Source organism: Mauremys mutica, chromosome 6, assembly GCF_020497125.1.
Source record: "Mauremys mutica isolate MM-2020 ecotype Southern chromosome 6, ASM2049712v1, whole genome shotgun sequence".
Lineage (NCBI taxonomy): Eukaryota > Metazoa > Chordata > Testudines > Geoemydidae > Mauremys > Mauremys mutica.
In genome coordinates this window covers 71923797-71943079 of record NC_059077.1, presented here as the reverse complement: position 1 = coordinate 71943079, position 19283 = coordinate 71923797, and the positions used below count along the sequence as shown (strand labels likewise).

The following is a 19283-nucleotide window of genomic DNA, read 5'->3' as shown; positions in this document are numbered from 1 at the left end:
CTTAAATACAAATTAAGGCAAGCACACATTCCTTTGTGTAGGAGAAGAACTGTTTGCCCCACATGCTTGGGAGGAGCTTTTCTAAACATCCAGAAAGCTACCTGATTATGCTCTTTCGGATTCCTCTTCTTTGCTGCAATGTCTATGAAAAACTTTACAGTTATACCTCTGTATATCATGCTGACCAATATTGTCTCATTTTCCCCTGTCTATCTGTATCCATCTGTTGTCGCGTGTCTCATATTTTGATTGTAAGCTGTTTGGGGCAGAGACCATATTTTTGCTCTGTGTTTGTACAGCACCTGCTGCAACAGGGTCCTGGTCTATGAGTAAGGCACTACAGTAATAAAAATAATAAATAAAGTAATAAATTAACTGCATTGCTGGAGCCCTTCATTTCCTGCTTCTTAGCTATGCTTCCTCTACAGTCTGTTGACAATCCTGACTTCCACGACATAGCTGGATGTCATCTCCACTTCACTGTAGGAAAGTACTATGCATGGCTTTAGCCAGGGTAATTATTTATTTGGATTTGAGATACATGATGCTTATCTTAGGCCACAGGCACCCTCGCTATAAATTAAAAATACAATCACAAAAAGAAAGTGAACCAGCTGCTGTTTCCCTCCCTCAACCCTCCCCAGTTCCCCATATCTGAAAAATTAACTGGCTATGAAATCAAAACTATTCCCTTACCGCAAACACCACCCTTCCACATCCCTCACTCTCAAGATGCCTGAGAAAACAGATGGACTTTATAGCAGACCCTGAAGTTTCAGGCAATTCAGAGTGGGGAAACTAGACTGCAAAGTTGAGGCTCCACTGTGGAGGATGCTTTGCATGCAGTTCCCTCTCTTATGACAATGGAGGGGGGCTCTCAAGAGTATCTGCTCATCACAATTGGGGCAGTATGATATGGTGAAAAAGTCAGATCTCGCAAGTATGCAGGTCCCAAATCATTTAGAAGTTATGGGACAGAATCAGCCAGAAGCCAATAGGCAGCCAGGTCACAATACAGATACCAGAGCACATGTTTTGTGTGCTCCAGGCTGCTGCACAGTGCATCAGTTGAACTTTCCAGGTTGATTTGAAGAAGTATCTCAAGGTACTAGAGTACATTGAAGTAATCCATGCATTTGTCACCTCAAGATTAGATTACTGCAATGGGCTCTGCATTGGGCTAATCCTTAAAATCAACCTGGAAACATCAACATCAACTGCTGCTGAATTGGGTAAGTCACTTATTAAGTATATTGCTGTGAGCACATGCAGTGGATGCTCTGGGATCCAGTTTTGAGTTGAAAAAGGCACAGGTTACAGTAGCAAGATCCACATCAGAGAGAAAGGGTCACAGGATCAAGGCCAGACATAAATGAAATAAGGGTTTCCTATAAACTATATGGCCATTTAATAGCTGTTGGTGATCCAATAATATCGCCAGACAGTAAACTCTAGCAATGAATTTCAGGTACACATCTCAACAACAGGGCCAGATGTGAGTCTCATCATACTTATGGTCACTTCTCCCCAACTACCAACATCACCTCAGTCTAATTTGGATTGAGGTTCATCCAGCTCTATTCCCCAGTCTCAACCACACACTGGGAAAGGAATTCCTCAGTTATGACTAGGTCAGATCAGAGAGACAAACAACTGGATATCCACAGCCTATGCCACCTCCCTAATTTTCCCAGTGGCCCCATATACTCCATGCTATCAAGGGAGGAAAGCTGAAATCCCAAAGGACCGCTCATTAGAGCACTGTTGGAAATGGTGAGCAGCTGCCCAACACCAACCCCCTACGAATGTTCAGCAGGAAAGAACTGTCTGAGAGCAACCTCATCCACTCCTGCTGTAGTGCACAGGCAAGTCAATATCATCTCATGATCAAAGGCCACTACCAGATCTAACAATATTAACATGGGTACCGGATTACTATACATCATCAGGCAGTTATCAATCCATGCTACCTTTCTAACCTCTGTGCTTTCCAAGGACTGCACCCTTGTAACAAGGTTCAAAGTACTCAAAGGCATCTAGGTATTAGCTACCATGTTATCTGAAAAGGAAGATTGGATACTGGATGATAGTTAACCAGACTGTCAATTTAAAGTGACATTTTCTTGAGAAAAGGCTGCACAGCAGCTTCCTTAAGAGACCTGCCATCTACCCTTGTTGAAGTAGCTGCTGACAGTCTCCATCAGCAATAAACCCAGTTCTTCCCCCATAACATTCACCAGCCTGGAAGATCCAAAGAATAGTTTGCGTACCAAAGTACTCTCAAAACTTCCTGTACCTCAGTAAATGTCACCAGCCTAAATTCAGAGAAGACTTAAGTCGTTTCCTCTGGATCCTGTTTGCATTCTCAAAAGCAGACAGCCTGACCTGAAACCACTCACTTTTATCCAAAAACTAATGAGACATTTCCTCATAATAGGAGGAATTCAAATCAGCCACCAAGCCAAGGCTGCTTGGATTAGCCAAGCTGCCAATCATTCAAAACAAATCCACTGCCTGAGACTTCGCAGAGTCTATGGATGAAGAAAAAAAGAACCACTTCTTTGCCTCCAATACAAGTCTGCACAGTGAAATCAGTCAGGTACAGCCTATGATATCTACCCCTGTTGCTCTTATCCATCTTTCATCTCACTTGATCCATCAAAGATCATCTTTAAAGCATGGATTAGTCTTTCACTTTCATGAGCGCTGAAAAGATATCACTTGATGGATTTTAAACATGTGCGTGACATTGTCATCATCATCATGCAAATCTTATTAAAATAAAAGGAAGACAAATTAAGGACCCACCCAGCTGTTTCAAAACACATCTTCCCTGGGTCTTAAAGATTTTTTTAAATAGAAATATGTTGAACAAGTCCTGAAATCAGGAGGATAAAATCCACAGGATTTTACTCGTGATTAAACAATGTTTTGAAAAAAATGCTGGGGTCCTATAGGACAAAACCTTCCCAGCACATGAGGAAAAACAACATCAGTTGCCTCCTTGTGCATTCTTCAGTCATTGTCAAAGTTTATTTCTTTTTCATAGATTCCTAGATTATTCGTTTATCTTAATTTTTCTTCCAAAGGAACCGGTTAAGAAATTCATGTAATTTGCAGTTGGGTACATTCCTTCCAATCTACTGCAACTACAATCTTTCACCAGTGAGCCAACGAAAGACGTCAAGCTCCAAGTAAAGGTTCATTTATCTTCATCCACTTTTCAAGAAAAGCCTCTGATGATTATATAAGCAAATATCAGTATTAACCTTCAATTAAGGTGGGTCTTCTGCATTTTGGTTCAACATTCCTCTTTCTTCCTAATAGATTTCTGATCATCTGTTAGCTTAAGAGACATTCAGATTTATGCAGGCTAATACTTTCTGAGGGCTTTCCCATGTAAAATGTTGATAGGTTGTGAAGTTTCATCAAGTAGGAAAAGATCATTAAAAATAATCTACCGCTCAAAACAACTTTGATGTGCTGTAGCCAGAATTCATGTCTGTTCAGAGATGCCTTCTTTTGGGGCTGAGAGTGGAAAACTCTGTTGGTCACAGGTTTGCTTGGAGCACAAAGTCCTTCAAGACCCTTTCAAGACCTTAAGATTTTAGTTTAAATCCAAGCCTACAAAAAATGTGACTATCTTTTACAAAACAAATAGCCATAGATCCTTCGGTCACCCATTGTATATCTTGGAGTTCACTCTCTTGCATTTTTCAGTCTTTAGGAAGCTAGTTTGTCTGACAATCTATATCACACAAAATTTCTCGACTTTTGACCTGCTGTGTTCTTGAAAACATTGCTCGCTCTCTCAGTCTGTGCTGTAAATGACATTGCTTGACAGTTTGGAATATGGATTCTTTATTTGCACTTCTAAACAATAAATATTTTAATTATATCCAGTAGAACCTCAGTTATGAACACCTCAGGAATGGAGGTTGTTCATAACTCTGAAATATTCATAACTCTGAACATTATGGTTGTTCTTTCAAAAGTTTACAATTGATCATTGACCTAATATAGCTTTGAAACTTTACTATGCAGAAGAAAAATGCTGCTTTTAACCATCTTAATTTAAATGAAACAAGCACAGGAACAGTTTCCTTAGCTTGGTCAAATCTTTTTTTAAACTTTCATTTTTTACTAGTTTACATTTAACATAATACTGTCCTATATTTGCCTTTTGTGTAGGTGTGTCTCCCTCTCTGCTGCTGCCTGATTGCGTACTTTCAATTCCAAATGAAGTGTGTGGTTGACTGGTCAGTTCAGAACTCTCATGTTTGCAACTCCGAGGTTCTACTGTAGATGCAGCAGATACAAGGTTTAGACACACACAGATTTTTGCATGAATTCCAGCTGATGCATGATGAAAGAAGCAACACTTTCGACAGATGGCAGGCTTCTTCATATTGTAGTCAGTAGTTAAAATGCATTTATTAAATTATGACTATTCATGCCCCAAAGAGTTTAAAAATGCCAACTGGACTTACAGGAGCTAAAACTGTGGGAGAGAACACCTGGTATAATTCAAACCCTTTGTTTTCATTTCCTTCAAATCCTTCTGAAAATTTCATTTCTGTAACTGAAATTTATCTTGACTTTTGGAAGCTTTGATCTCATTTCTGTAACTGAAATTTCTGTAACTGAAATTTCTGTAACTGAAATTTATCTTAGCTTAATTTTGGAAGCTTTGATCTCATTTGTTTCAGCTATTTTTGAAGGCAAAGACATTTGCCTTGTAAATATAAAAATCCTAGCGCGCTCTCTCTCTCTCTCTCTAATTTATTTATATATATATATATATATATATATATATATATATATATATATAAATTAAAGAGCCTCAGTGCAAGTTTCTTGTGGGAGGGTTTTAAAAAGTGAAATTTGATATGAAAATAGTCTTCCTTAAAAGCAGCATCTTTAGCTTTTGAGGACTGCATATTGAGAATGTACAGTCAATTTTTTTCATAAGTTCAAAAAGTTTTTCATAAGTTTGCAAAATAGTTAAGGGAGGAATTGGGAGCTCTGCAACTAGAGAAGAGACTCATTATCTTTCATCCATCCGTTTTCCCAAACCTGATTTTGTGTGTCTGTCTCTCTCTGTTTTGGAACTTCCTGGTTTCAGTAAGAACTAGAAATCAAAGTGCTAGAATACCATAAAGGAGTCATTTCCTCTCAAACTTTTCAGTGCACTAATACAGGCAGAAGACATCTAGAGAGTCTGGATAACAATCCAAATTTTGGGATACTAATCTGAGCCAAACTCTAACCCTTATGAGTTTCATCCATGCCTCTGAAAGCAGTTTTGTGACAGATTCATATTCAGACTCAAATGTAAAGTGCATCTTTAATTATTTAACTTGTCAATTGCAGTACTGAATCTAAGAGGTTTAATACAGTGTGCAAACATGTAACATGCTCCTTCAGACATCCAAGAAGATATGAATGAAGTTATTCAGGTTTGCTTAATATATTGATAATCTACTGTATGAAAGTGTAGCATTTTGGGAAGAGGGAGGATCATAAACTATTAGTTTAATAGAAAAAAGGATTCACCATACAATATATCCAACATATATTATAAATTCAATTAATATTATAACACCTTCTGTTTTAAAATTCACCAGAGTTCTTAATTAGTTTCATATATTTTACTTTCCAGGCACTCAGAAGCTTAGGGATTCAGATAAGCATCCAGAAGTGCAGATGCTAGGTTTTGTCAAATCTACCAGAGCCTCCACGGGGCCCCCTGTCAACTACCTTAAACAAACTGCCTCTTACAACAGCTGCTTGCCATCTACAATTATCTTCTTGAGGGCAGGGCAAACCCAAATGGCTTTCTGTTTCTTCAGGCATTGTTAGGGGAGGATAGCAGACCCATTCCTCCTGTTTAGCCTGTTCAAGGGGCATTTCCTCTCCTCTTTGTCTCCACTTAAAGTTAGAGGTTCCTTCCTGATTTTCCCCTGCTTGCTCTTCTTTGCAATAGGAAGAAGCATGGGGCACTCTTCTTCTTCATCTCTCTATCACCTTTGTCCCTTTTAACATCTTGCCTCGGTCTTCCATCTCCCTGGGTCATCTTCCACAGTCTCTCTGCATCCCTCATCTCACTGTCCCAGTCAAGGCCTCCAGAAAACACTCCCCATTTCTTAGCCGAGGAGGAGCCTGGATGTTTGCTTTCCTCCTGCACCACCACAACAAACAGTTCTTCAGGGTTTCTGTCTCTGTCTTCTGGGGGGTGACATTTGGGGCTTACCCCCCTTTGTCTCCACTATGAGTTTGGATGGAGTCATTTGAGGCTTACGCTATCACCTCATGTTCCCTGTTTTTATCTGTTTCTCCTTATCTCAGAGTTCTTCCACCTTTCTCTCTCTCATCTGTGCTCCGGGTACAGATGGTACTGGTATCTGTATACCAGGGTAGTATTACCAATTCTCATGATTTTATCAAAAGTCTTTCTATACTTTGTTGGTTGTTTAAAAGATAAAAACATTGTCATGATGCTGTAACTGACCCCACTGCAGGGTGTTGATGCAAGTGTTGTGGTACACCAGTCCCCTCTGATGTCAGACAATGTGTTGGGTGTACATGCTCTTATTGGCAAGCACTACAGGCACTCCAACCTCTATGGCCTCCATGCTTTAGTGCTTGGATTCCCATAAACACTCTCACTTTGCATAACTGAGATGCTAGAAATAAAAGGTGAAAATACCCTAGGCACACATGCTTTCACAGTAACAATTAAAGATCGATAAAACACAACAGTTCCCGACCCAGCCCCTCAGGGCCGTTCAGTCCAGCAGTATGAAAGTTACGGAGTCCCAGTGTAACCCCTCTACAGTGCCCTCCTGCTTGCAGATTCTAGCAGTGTCCTGCTGCTATTTCTGGCTCCCTGCCTGCAACTGGGTGTGTCTGTCCAGCTCTCAGGCTTTCCAGCCCCAACTCCCAGTTTGTCTGCTTTCAGGTTTTCCCACTGCACTGTGGTCTCCCATACATATGTATCCTCTGGCTTCTTCCTGAGCCTGGTCCCTCTGACCTCAGGCTGTGCTTTCCTTTGGTGGCAGGATTGTGGTAGTAGCAGTAATGAGACAGCAGATTCATTACACTATTTTCTGATTTCTGATTTCAATCTCATGTAGCTGTGCCCTTATCCAAAGTGGCTACCATCTTCGGAGGCATCCCCAAGCTAAAATGGCCACCAGTGCTCACTAGAACTAAAGTCAGGCTGCCTTCAGAAAAGATAGTGGCTATTTAGTCACAATGTGAGGACCAGACAGGGACCAAGAGAATGTGGAAGTATGGGGGATGAGGCTATGGAGGAAACAGGCATGGGGGGGGGGGGGGGGAAATGTACTAGCAAACTATTAGGAATTAGAGGAATGGGGGAAGTATGAGACAGACTGAAGGGATACAGAGAAATGTGAGAGAAGTACGCAGACTGAGGGGAGCCACTATTTGAGTGTATTCAAGTTTTGATTTTGAATAAGAGACGATCTCCTTCAAATTGGCATTGGGCAACTTCCCACTAGCAGAGAAGGATATCAGAAGACAAGCAAAAATGACTTTTTCTAAAAGACATGAGATTTTTTTAAGACAATCTCAGGACTTTTGAGAGTCTGACTCGTGATTATGAAATATTTGGAGTTGGTAATACTTCAATGCTCTCTCCCTGTGATCTCTATCCAGGTCCTCAACTGTGCACCCATGCTCTTGATCACCATCCTCACATCCTCTGTGCTACATGTCTCTGTGTGTTCCCCACATCATATATCTTGCCCAGGGCTATCAGTCCTTTAGGTTACTTTCACCTCGACTGAGGCAGAGAACAAACACTGACTACTGTCTCCTAAAACACCTTCCAAAAAGAACTGCACCAGACCTCACAACAAGCATTTCTCCAAAATAGCTGCAAAAACAGCATATAAGACTATTTCTAATAATGTCATTTGGTGACTACTAGTAATCCTGCAGCGTACGCCTGAGCAAATGAGTACAGTTGGGAAATATGAAAATGAACACCCTGACTTTTCCATTTTCTATTCTTCCTACCGTGAACACCCAAGGGACAGAATGAAGCTGCAGTTCAGTCAGAAAGGATTATTAATGTGCATTATTAATATTTTTGATTATGTGCTTTCTAGAGAATCCTTCCTCATGGTTTCCAGCATTACAGCTTCACCAGATGGTATGATATTTTTATGCTATGCTTACATTTTTACTTCTACTGATAGACAATACATTAGAACTTAATTTAACAACGGTAAGATATCAGTATAATCAATATTCATCTTGTTAACAGTAGTGCTAATATCTTATTCAGTCAAGGCTACATATTAGATTTCTAACCATTTCTTTATTATGCCGGAAAATATAAAATAAATTGGAAATCTAATGAAATATTCTACAAACATTTTCCAAGTAAGATGAAATATTCAATATGATTCCACTGAAGGGAGAAAGTGTATTGTTGTGTCACATTTTGTAATTTCCTATCAGTTCATCAAATTGAGTAATAGAGATAAATTATAGCAGAACACCTATTAAAATACAATATTTATGAAATCAATGAAAAAGTAATTCATTACAACGAGTGTTGAATTGAATGCTTAGTTAACACACATTGACAGGATGTAAATGACAAATACAGTACAGTAGGACTGTGCCTGGAGGCTGATATTCATGTTTGGATTCCAAAATCTGAAACAAAGTGCACAAAATGAATATAAAAAAAAGGAGTTTCGGTAGCTGAGAAATCTCATTCCCCACGTTTTACCTGCCTCTTGGACGAACACCCCATCCTACCTCCACAGAAATCACTAAAGGGATAGCCCATAATTATTATTTTAGTGTTTTTTAGACAGAGTTTACATCCAAAGGGGAAGGAACTCATATCAGAATAGGGAAAGAATGAGATAAAAATATTTAGATAAATTAGATGCATTCAAGTTGACAGGGCTTGATGAAATTCACCCTAAGTTACTTGAGGAACTAGCTGAAACAATCTTTGAGAACTCATGGAGGATGTGTGAGGTCCCAGCGGACTGGAGAAGGGCAAACATAGTACTATCTTAAAAAGGGGGAACAAAGGGGAAGCAGTGAATTATACAGCAGTCAGACTAACTTCAATGACTGGAAAGATACTGGAACAAATGATTAAACAATAATTGGTATGCACCCAGAGGATAAAAGAGTAATAAGGAATAACCAGCACAGATTTGTCGAGAATAAATCATGCCAAATCAACCTAATTTCCTTCTTTGACAGGGGTTATTAGCCTAGTGGATAGGGGGAAAGCAGTAGAGCAGACTATTCTACTGCACAACATGCAGCTCACACGGGCTCACTGTGAGGCCAGCGGGCAAGCGGCGGGGTGGGGCTGTTGGGCTTGCCCCCTGCCCGGGGTGGGGGGTCCGCCTCACAGCTCCACACGCACCAAGCTCCAACCGCCCTAATGGCCAGAACTGCATGTGTCTCTGTCTCCCACTCCCCCGGCCTGGCGTACAGGGGTGCTTCACTTCCGGGGCCCACTGAGCTGGGAAGCGCTGGGCACGAGGCAGAGCCGGTAAGTGCTGAGCGAGGGGAAGGGTGCCCAGCCTGGGCCCGAGCCTTGGCTCGGGGGGGGAGGAGGGGACGACTGGGCTGAGACCCCCCTCAAACCCCCCCTTCGCTTGGGGCAGGGCGGCTACTGCGCTGGTTGGTCCCAGGGCAGCCTCCGTAGTGATCCAGAAGGAGGGTTTGAACTGTCTGTGGGCAGCCAGGAAATCCCCGGGGGAGACGTGTGTGTGTGTGTTGCACCTGCCCTGCCCCGACTGCTGCCCCCTTCCCTGGTCCAGGGACCTTCCCCCTCCCTGGCCCCTATCACACTGCCCCCCTCCCCCCCGCGGGCTCCCTGCAGCCCCATGTTTGTGTTGGGTGGGGGATGTGTTTTGGGGAGCCTGGGCGGCACTTCGGCGGGGCCGGCGGGTTTCGGCCCTCACTGCTTTTCGAGTTGTGCCGGCCTGCAGTAGAGGGAGAGGAGAATACTGCAGGGTCTACAGCACTGTCACAAAACTAATTTTTAGCCAAGGTGAATTACATACAACAAAACATTAACAGAACATTATGTGTTCACTGTTAAGCATTTGAAATACCAGCATTAAGGTTGTAGGTACAGGCTTAACTCTGTAATTTTTTGCATATACATTACAAAGTATTTAATTACATAATCATATACCATGTCCCAACTAGGATGAAATATACATTTTTCCTAAACATGATACATTTATGGCATCCTGCAACATATTTTTATTCTTTTACACTAATTTTCACTGTCATAATGTCCCTACTGAATCTTTATTGAAATAAGTTCTCTTCTCTAAGAAATCAAAAACAGAAAATTTCAGCCATGAAATGAAAGTTTTGATAAATTAAAATAGTCAAAATGGAAACCGTTATGCAATCTTAATCTTTCCCATGATATAGCCTTGAAGATAAAAAGATACCATAGACATGGAGAAATTACTTACATTTTGTAGCTGATTGAGTGGATCAGAAATAGTTCTGAAAACTCTAGGGGGAATTGGGTTTCTTAGTTACAGAAGAGCAACCATTACAAAAAGTGACAAACTGAGTAGCTTCAAAATTACGTTTTCCATATTTTTTTTAGGTGTACAATGGCATGGTATATTATATTGTCATATAAAACATTTCAATACTTAGTTCAATCACTTTAGTGTCTTTAATGCAAGCACTTCAGCATGACTTATAGTACTAATATCAAATGAAAATAAAACACTTAATGAAAAGCCTCAAAGAGAAAACAGCAAAGGTACAAATGTTGCAGTCTCCTGCCCACCTAACACAATGGGTCCCCAATCCATCACAGGGGCCCAGAGAGGCTGATGTAATACAAATAATACATTTATACAGTCTATGCACTCGTATGATGTAGGCATGGCCTCTTGTAATATGCCATCCTAAATTATGTGTCAAGACCCCTATGGTGCAGAGCTTTACTAAATGAGACAGCATTATGTACCATGTTACTTATAAAATAATATGAGAAGCTAAACAGATCCTATGTTAGCAGAGCAGGAAACAGGCAATCACAGGAAGAAGCAAAACAGTGTCTTGTATAAAGCAGGGGGTGTCTTCTGCAGGCAGTAGAGGCTAGATCCAGAAAGGGATTGAGGCACCTAAATGCCATTTTAAGTGCCTACATCCAACATCTATGCATCAAGATCCCCAAAACCTTCTCTCAGCTGCTGCCTAACCCTGAAGGCACCTAAATTCTGCAGCTTACATGCACAAAACCACGTAAGTCTTGATGCCACTAAGCTGCCCAGAACCCTTGACTAAGCCCCAGTGGATGTTCTACCACCTGTCTCGCCTGTGGGGTCCAATCCAGTAGGCATTCTCAGAGCATGCCCACCCCAACACAAGACAGCTAGGGACAACCAGATCAGGAATTTTGGGGGGTGGGCAGGTGGGCTGGCTAGCATGAGACATATGTGTGGGTGTATGTCCCAGAACACCCAATAACCTGGTCGTTAAGACACTCTCCTGGCTTAAGGGACAACTAGGTTCAAATCCCTGCTCCACATCAGGCAGTGTGGGGAATTTGAAAACAGTATTGCCCCATCCCAGGTGAGCACCCTGTCCCTCAGTTATTGGCTCCAATGGGGCGGGAGGAGATATCTCTTTTGTGATTAAATGGCTGCCCTGGATTAGGCACCTAACTTCAGGAGTGAGTTCACTGTGGTCATTTATTAAATTGTCATTTATCTTTTTACATTCACAGGGTTTTCCTGGTCCTGCTTGTGGGCAGGGAGCTCTGTAGGGAAGCATGCAGAGTCAGTTTAGCCTACAGCAAGCCTAGAGAAAAGAGAGGTGAATTGGGCCTCTCTGTTTTACAGAGCAACCTGCTTTGCCTGTCTCTGTTTTGGAGTTCTAGGGTGTTATTCTGAATTATAAGAAATAAGGTAATGTTGTATTGCAACCTTCCTGGTCAAGAATGTTTAATATTCTTATCTAACTTCCAGTAGTATGCTGTGAACATAAATGTTCATGTTTGTAAATCCTGAGCTGAGAAGAGTGCATAACTACCATGGGGCTTAGACCCCAGCCCTCTCCTCAGCATTCCCTAATGGATAGTTCTGTGGCTCCCCACTTATTTTGCTGGCTTCTGTGAATCCCATTCCCAGGTGTCTAACTTGACCCATGCATTGTATATAGAGTCTGGGTGCCTAAATCAGGACTGTGAATTCCACTGGGCAGGAGAGTACCTAAAAGTTAGGCCTCACAATGCTGAGCATTATAATACCTATGTCCCTTTGTAGATTTAACCCTATTGCTAATACAGTACTGAGGAATACAGGATTGCTGTTGTGGATCAGACCAGTAGTCCTTCTAGTCCAACATCATTTCTCTGATACTGGCCAGCATCAGACACTTCAGAGAAAGGAGCAAAAGCCCCCACAATGGACCAAAAAAAAAAAGAAGAATCAGCCATAAAGACAAATAATTCCATCACTTAGAAGCATAAAACACAAATGCTCAAGAACCAGAGGTAGATGTCCACACTTAAGATATAGTCAACAATCCCACTGAGCATAGGTGCTGACTCCATGGGTTCTCCGGGGCTGGAGCACCCATGGAAGAAAAATAGTGGGTGCTGAGCACCCACTGGCAGCCCCACAGATCAGCACTTCTCCCACCCCCTGCAGCCCTCCTGCCCACAGCCCTGCCAATCAGTTCCTCCTACCACCTGCCATGATCAGCTGCTCAGCGGCATGCAGGAGGCACTCTGGGGAAGGGGGAGGAGTGGGGCCAGGAAGAGCCAGGGAAGAGGCGGGTGGAGTGGGGGCAGGGCCTGGGGTGAAGGGGGGTTAGGGTTGCCAACTGTCCAGGATTGTCCTGGAATTTCTAGACATAAAAGATTAATCTTTAAATTAAAGATTACATCATGTGACGAGACCTCCAGGAATACCTCCAACCAAAATTGGCAACCCTAGCCACCGGGGATTGAGCACCCAGATCTGAGTAAGTCGGTGCATATGCCACTAAGACTGAATATAAAGACAGACCAGGGACACAAGGAACTAGCAAGATACTAGTGTAAATTGGTTATAAACAATGAACTTAATAGTTAACTTGCTAATTATAAACACCACCACATTAAGATCAATCAGCTCTTGTACTAGAAGAAAGTGATGCTCTGTCAGAACTAATGTCCTATGAAGACATAATTTACTCCTTGATGTGATCAGTACAATGGAATTCTGCAAGTGCTGAAGGTGGTTTAGGGATCCAGCAGAAGGACTTGCCAGCTCTAACTGCAATAATTTTGGAGGACATTACTGTATTTCTTACAATAGTTTCCTGCATTTTACTACTATGTCTATATATCATTTTAATTATTACCAAAAAAATTGAGTTATTACAAGATTATAAACCAATTTTAAAAGAGATGTTTGCACTGCGAAAACTATATAATTTAAAAAAAAAAAGAAAGAAAGAAAAACCCTACAGCTGGACATTCAAAACATAGCCCAAACCAATCTTTTTGCCATATCTCCACTCTTCTGCTATCAACAACACCAGGGCCCCATCACAGTTCCAGACCACAACTTTAAAATCCTAATTTCTTGTCCTTAACAGCTTTTGTCCATTCTTTCTCCTCCACCTGGTAATACTGGGGAGTGTGGAAGGAACGCGACAGAAGGCTTACAGAACATGGGCATGATTCATTACTGTATCACTGCAGTTTACCAGAATTCAAAGTGGTGATTCAGGCCCCAGGTCTTTAGCATTTAACAATCAACTTTTCAGTTGCAGCAGACTGTACTCCCACCACACCCAGCTTTATGGAAAACAGAGAGAGGTAGTATTACAGCAATTCAGAGCCTAGCCCATCCTTCAAAATCTAACCCAGTCTGAAAGAAACCTGTTCTCCACTCACCTTCAGCACCATCAGGAAAGTGCAAGAGAATAAGGTGGGACCTTTAAAACCTAGGATTCCTGGATAAAGCTCTAGGAAACACTAAGGAAAAATCCTGCTTTTGGCAAGGAGATGCACTAAATTGCCTAGATAAGCCTTTTCCATCTCTATTATCTATGCTTCTGTCTAGCTAGTAGCTGCTAAATGAAAGCTACACAATACAAGCAATCATTAATGGCTGTAGTAACTGAAGTCCTCCAAGAGAATACAGTTTAAACAGAAAAATGTCAATGGATTTTGCCAAAACTAATTTAATCTCAGATCTGATAGTTTAATGAAAACTAATCAATGAGTACCTGACACACAGATGCAAAAGGTTTTTTATATTATCTCAGTCAGAATGAGTCATGGCAATGAGAGCTGCCCTTTTCATGTCTATCTGTGATAATGTAACAGATTGCAGGATGAAAATCAAGTGGCATTTTATTCCCATCATCTGAAAGGAACTAATAACCTTCAGGGTTATTGCATAAGCAGGGCTCATCAATCCTAATCAAGTTCAGCTCTAAAATGCCTGAGGCTTGAACTAAGGAGTGCAAGGTAAGGGTAGCTTAGTAGAAAGATCCTGCTGGGAGCAAGCTTGAATGTCCATATTTGAACAGCAATCCAATGCTAAATTAATATTCAGTGAACTGTGGTACTGATAGTGAGAAATACATAACAGAAGGCCAGATTTTTCCTAGCTCTTAACCTGGTGCACAGTAGAGATGGGGTAGGGGAACAAAGGAAACTTCCTCCACTTTCACATGGCCCATGTTAGGATCAGCATTGTCCACATTATGATCAGCAGAATTTCAGTTCTACTCATGATCCCGCAAAGACAGCAATCTGGAGTTAGCTGCATCCCACAAAGGGGTGTAGTATTAAGCAGCCTCTTCATACTTGGGACCTCTGGGAGACATTTGTATGTCTCAGATTTTGAAATAAAGTGGCTTTGCATCACTCCTTAGCTCTTCTTCTTAGAGCTGGTCTACACTAGGGAGGGGGATTGATCTAAGATAAGCAACTTCAGCTATGCGTCGAAGTATCTTAGTTCGATTTACCTGGCCGTCCTCACGGCGGCGAGTCGACTGCCGCAGCTTCCCCATTGACGCTGCTTACTCCTCCTGCTGAGGTGGAGTACAGGCATCGATTCGCAGATCGATTTATCATGTCCAGACGAGACGCGATAAATCGATCCCCGATAGATCGATTACTACCCACCGATCTGGCGGATAGCATAGATGTACCCTTAGTGTATGCAAAACGTGTCTCAGATGGCACATGACCAGGATTCATCACAGAATTTGGTCCACTGGTTGGATCATTACCTTCCCTGGCCCAGGCCAGTTACTGATGGGGAGTGAGACGTGAATGTTGATCCATGCCCCCTACTCCTTAGCTGTGAGGCCAGGATGAGTAAGTATCATTCTAGAATTAGAAGTGTACCTAATGTCCTACCTTAACAGAATTTTAAAAATTGCTGTTCTACAAATTTTTCCAAGTCACTTCAACAGAAAGAAAACCTGTAACTGAAATAATGCAATGAAATGGCAGCAGCATATGTCCTCAAAACTCTTCATACTGAAGAGGTTCTTATTCTCTCAAGATGTCCTCATAAACAGCATTTGCTCTCCCCCTCAATAACCACTTAGACTGAGAATAGAATATGTTGGGGAGGAAGCAGAAAGTACATTTAAAAAAAGTTGAAGTTTATTTAACCGAAAAATCTTTAAATCAACCACTTAAAGATTAAATATTGGATTTAATTTCTAAGTATCCATATATTACACTATCAATACGGAAAAGAGAATTGAAAAAGACATCGGTTTTCACAAATATCTTGCCACTGGAAACGGGCCTGAACCAATGCCCATATCCAATAGTACATTCCAGATCCAGTTCTATTTATTATCCTTACAGAAAAGATAGCATTGTCCATTTTTTAGCTATTAAGATCTTAAGCCTGGTTCTCCACCCCATTACACCAATTTCATAGTGTGACTCCAGTGATCTCAGTGGAGTCACACCAATCAAACCTGTATTATGCATGGGGAGATGTCAATCACCACCAGAGGGGAGGAGCTGGGTGTGCGAGTGAGCCAGAGAGACACTGTCCCTCTGGCTCACGATTGCGGCAGGTCCAGTTTGCAGGGGCAGGGCTTTGGGGTGTTTGGAAGTAGGTGTGAGGCAGGCTCTGTCCCCTCAGGCAGAGCAAAATGTAGCAGCCTGCCTGCCTAGTTGTTGCCATTGTTGTTAGTGAATTGTTCCCATTCTTAATGAATTCCCCCAGGAGCATAAAACAGATGTAAAAGTTTTAAGGCTCCTTTACATTGCCAGAGTGGTGTAAAGGAGCTTTATTGTAAATGCTTTAGTGATTATAACTGGTCTAAATTTTTGGACTGAAAAAATTTCTTACCAAAATGTGCGCCACGAACTGTTTACTACTGACCTTTCTGGAGATGGACAGTAGCCAATATAAATTAGGAGTTTGATTCCTCAGCCCTCACCTGTTCTTCAGTTGCCTATGATGTAATACTGAGCATATGGTTGCATAGATTTGTTGACTAATAACCAGATAATAAACGGTCAAACCTACTGTGACACCCTGACACTCCAATATTCACCACTGTTGTGTAATTAAGATATGTCTTATACAAAGTATGCCGTGTGAGGTGTCATTCTAAAAGTCTTGATCTGTTAGACAGCAATATCTCATTAGTTTGTATGTGCTATCATTGTATGTGAAGTTATGAAGTTTGGCTATGTATGTGTTGCTGAAACATGTCCTGAGGTTGAAAACACCCACAAGCAGCTTTTCAGGTAAGACAGTAAAAAGGCCACACAATGTTAGTGGCTTTTTTAGGAAATTCAGACAAGCACAAGGATTACCCCAGTAACTGTGTACAATAGAAACCTCTCAAATAGCACTACACAATGGGAACTGTTTGACCCAGGTCACAGCAAAAGAGCTTTCCAGCAAGTGGAGAGAAGATACAAAAGGGGGGAAAATGACATTTTGGAGGGACCTCACTCTCCCTACAGCAGCACACCTGGAAACACCTGAGGAACAAACTGAACTGTGGGAAGTGATGATCCCAGGCTAGAAGTATTTTTAGCCTGTGTATGAAAACCTGGGAAAGCCAAGGCAACTTGTGCCTTAAGAAGCTGCCAGCCTGTTTATTGCTCAGGGTGAGAATCTGCTAATTTATATTTTACCTATCTAGTGTGTTAAGCTCAGTTTGCAGTTTGTTTATTTACTAAGGTAATCTGCTTTGTTCTGTTTGCTATCCCTTATTATCACTTAAAAGTTACCTTTTGTAGTTAATAAACTTATTTCTTGTTTATTCCAAAACACAGTTTGTGCAATTCATATTGGGGGAGGCTGGGGGAAAGCTGTGCATATCTCCCTCCACATTGCGGGAGGGGGCGATTTTTATGAGCTTGCGTTGTAGAGATCTGTCTGTACAGCACAAGACAATATTATTTGGTGTTTACACTCCAGACGGTGTGTGCACTGGAGTGCTGGCAATTCCCCTAGCTGAATCCTCCTACACAGAGCTGACTTCAGTCTGTGTCTGCAGCTAGGTGTGGCCCCGTCTGGGTGTGTGCTGGAAAGGGGCTTGAAAGCCTGGCACAGGAACGCAGTGCAAGGGAAACCCAGGCTGGTAGGACCAGTGGGACCCCAGCACATCTGGTGGCACCCCAAAAGGGGTCACATCTACCTCATTACTATTAGACAAAGTGGGTTTAGGGATTTCCTCAAATGTGCCCCATTCCCATTCTCCATCCATTCTATTGTAGTTCAAATAAATCACCAAAATAATTGAAACTGGAGTGATTATATTGCATTATTTTGACAAATAAAATATGCAGAATTTAAAATATTGTGTGTAGAATTATTATTTTTTGGCACAGAATTCCCCCAGAAGTATTAAGCAGTATATCAAAATGTGTTGTGATTACTTGTAACTGGTCAGATAAGTCACCAGGTTGTTTTTCTAACTCCTGACTACAAGAGTGTGCAAGCACTTATGGCACAAATACTTAAATGTGAATTCAAATTTTATTTTCTTGAACATTCATGTGATAAAACTTAATTCTACACATGATGATAAAAAGCAAACAGGTCTAAGATCTGAGCAAGCCTGAGGTGATTTCATCTCCAGCTTCCCTGAGGTCACTGCTGAGTTTGATTCTCCTCCTCTATGTTTTACTTTCTCTTTGTTGCTGAAATATATGCAGTATTTAAAATATACTATCATAAAAATATATAAAAAACAAAATACTGGGAAATGCCATCTAGAAATTGTGATTCACTGAACTAACCACTGAATTAAGCATCACTCGTTCAAGAAGAAAGTGTTTTCCACCTACAAACAGCATTCCACCACTGGCTACAGGTACTTGGGAGAGGGATATGTTCCTTCCTCTGAAGTATAAGAGGCAGGATAGTGAATCTGATGGATGAATAGTTTAATGTAGATTTAAGAAAATCATATCTTGCTGATTATTTATTTGGCCTTTCTCATATATAGTGCTAGATTATGGTTTTAAGCCACAGTCTAGGATGGGAAGAGAGAGTACAGAAGCATGCCACCTCAGCAGCACCCTCTAGCTATATTGTACATGAAGCACTCACCATGTTCCAGGAGCACTAGTGAAGTGCACACAGGAACTGCTACACTCTTTCAAGTGTTTTTCCTCTAAGCCATCCCAGCTCAGCATGGCATCTCCCCTTCCTGGTGACTTTTGGTCTGGCCAGAGTACAAGGACCAATTTATGCTTGATCCTGGTGAAAGGGTAAAATTTAAGAGGAAAAAACTCTTTGCTCCCTCTAGCCTCAGCTTTTACACCCACAGAGAACTAAGTGGAGCACTCTGTTTAGAAATATATTCTAAACAGATGGTATATACACTATATGGCACAATTATTGTTTCCATTTCTCTTTTCTTTCAGGATTTAACTTTTTTTAAAATTAGCTGTTGCCAGGGCTCGCTCTAGGCACCAGCGTTCCAAGCATGTGCTTGGGGCGGCACTTCTCAAGGGGCAGCATTCTGGCCCTTTGAGGGTGGCTCTTTTCAAGGGCTGGCATTCCTCTTTTTTTTTTTTTTTTTTGGCTTGGGGTGGCAAAAAACCTGGAGCCGGCCCTGGCTGTTGCATTTTTCATAATTCATTGTGCTAAAGGCAATCATCAATAAACTAATGCTATTTCTTCTGGCCATTACTGAGATCTATGATGATCATCATACACTTAACTATTACATGTAGTAAATATGATCATGTAATGTGTTTCTGTAATATATTGTAGTAAAAGTAGGAAAAGGTG

At 41.4% G+C, this 19283-nt stretch overlaps 1 long non-coding RNA gene across 1 annotated transcript in view; it reads right to left on the bottom strand.

Moving 5' to 3' along the window:
• LOC123372378 overlaps positions 1 to 19283 on the bottom strand; it is a 119677-nt gene that overhangs the window by 86979 nt on the left and 13415 nt on the right. The window lies entirely within an intron of this gene.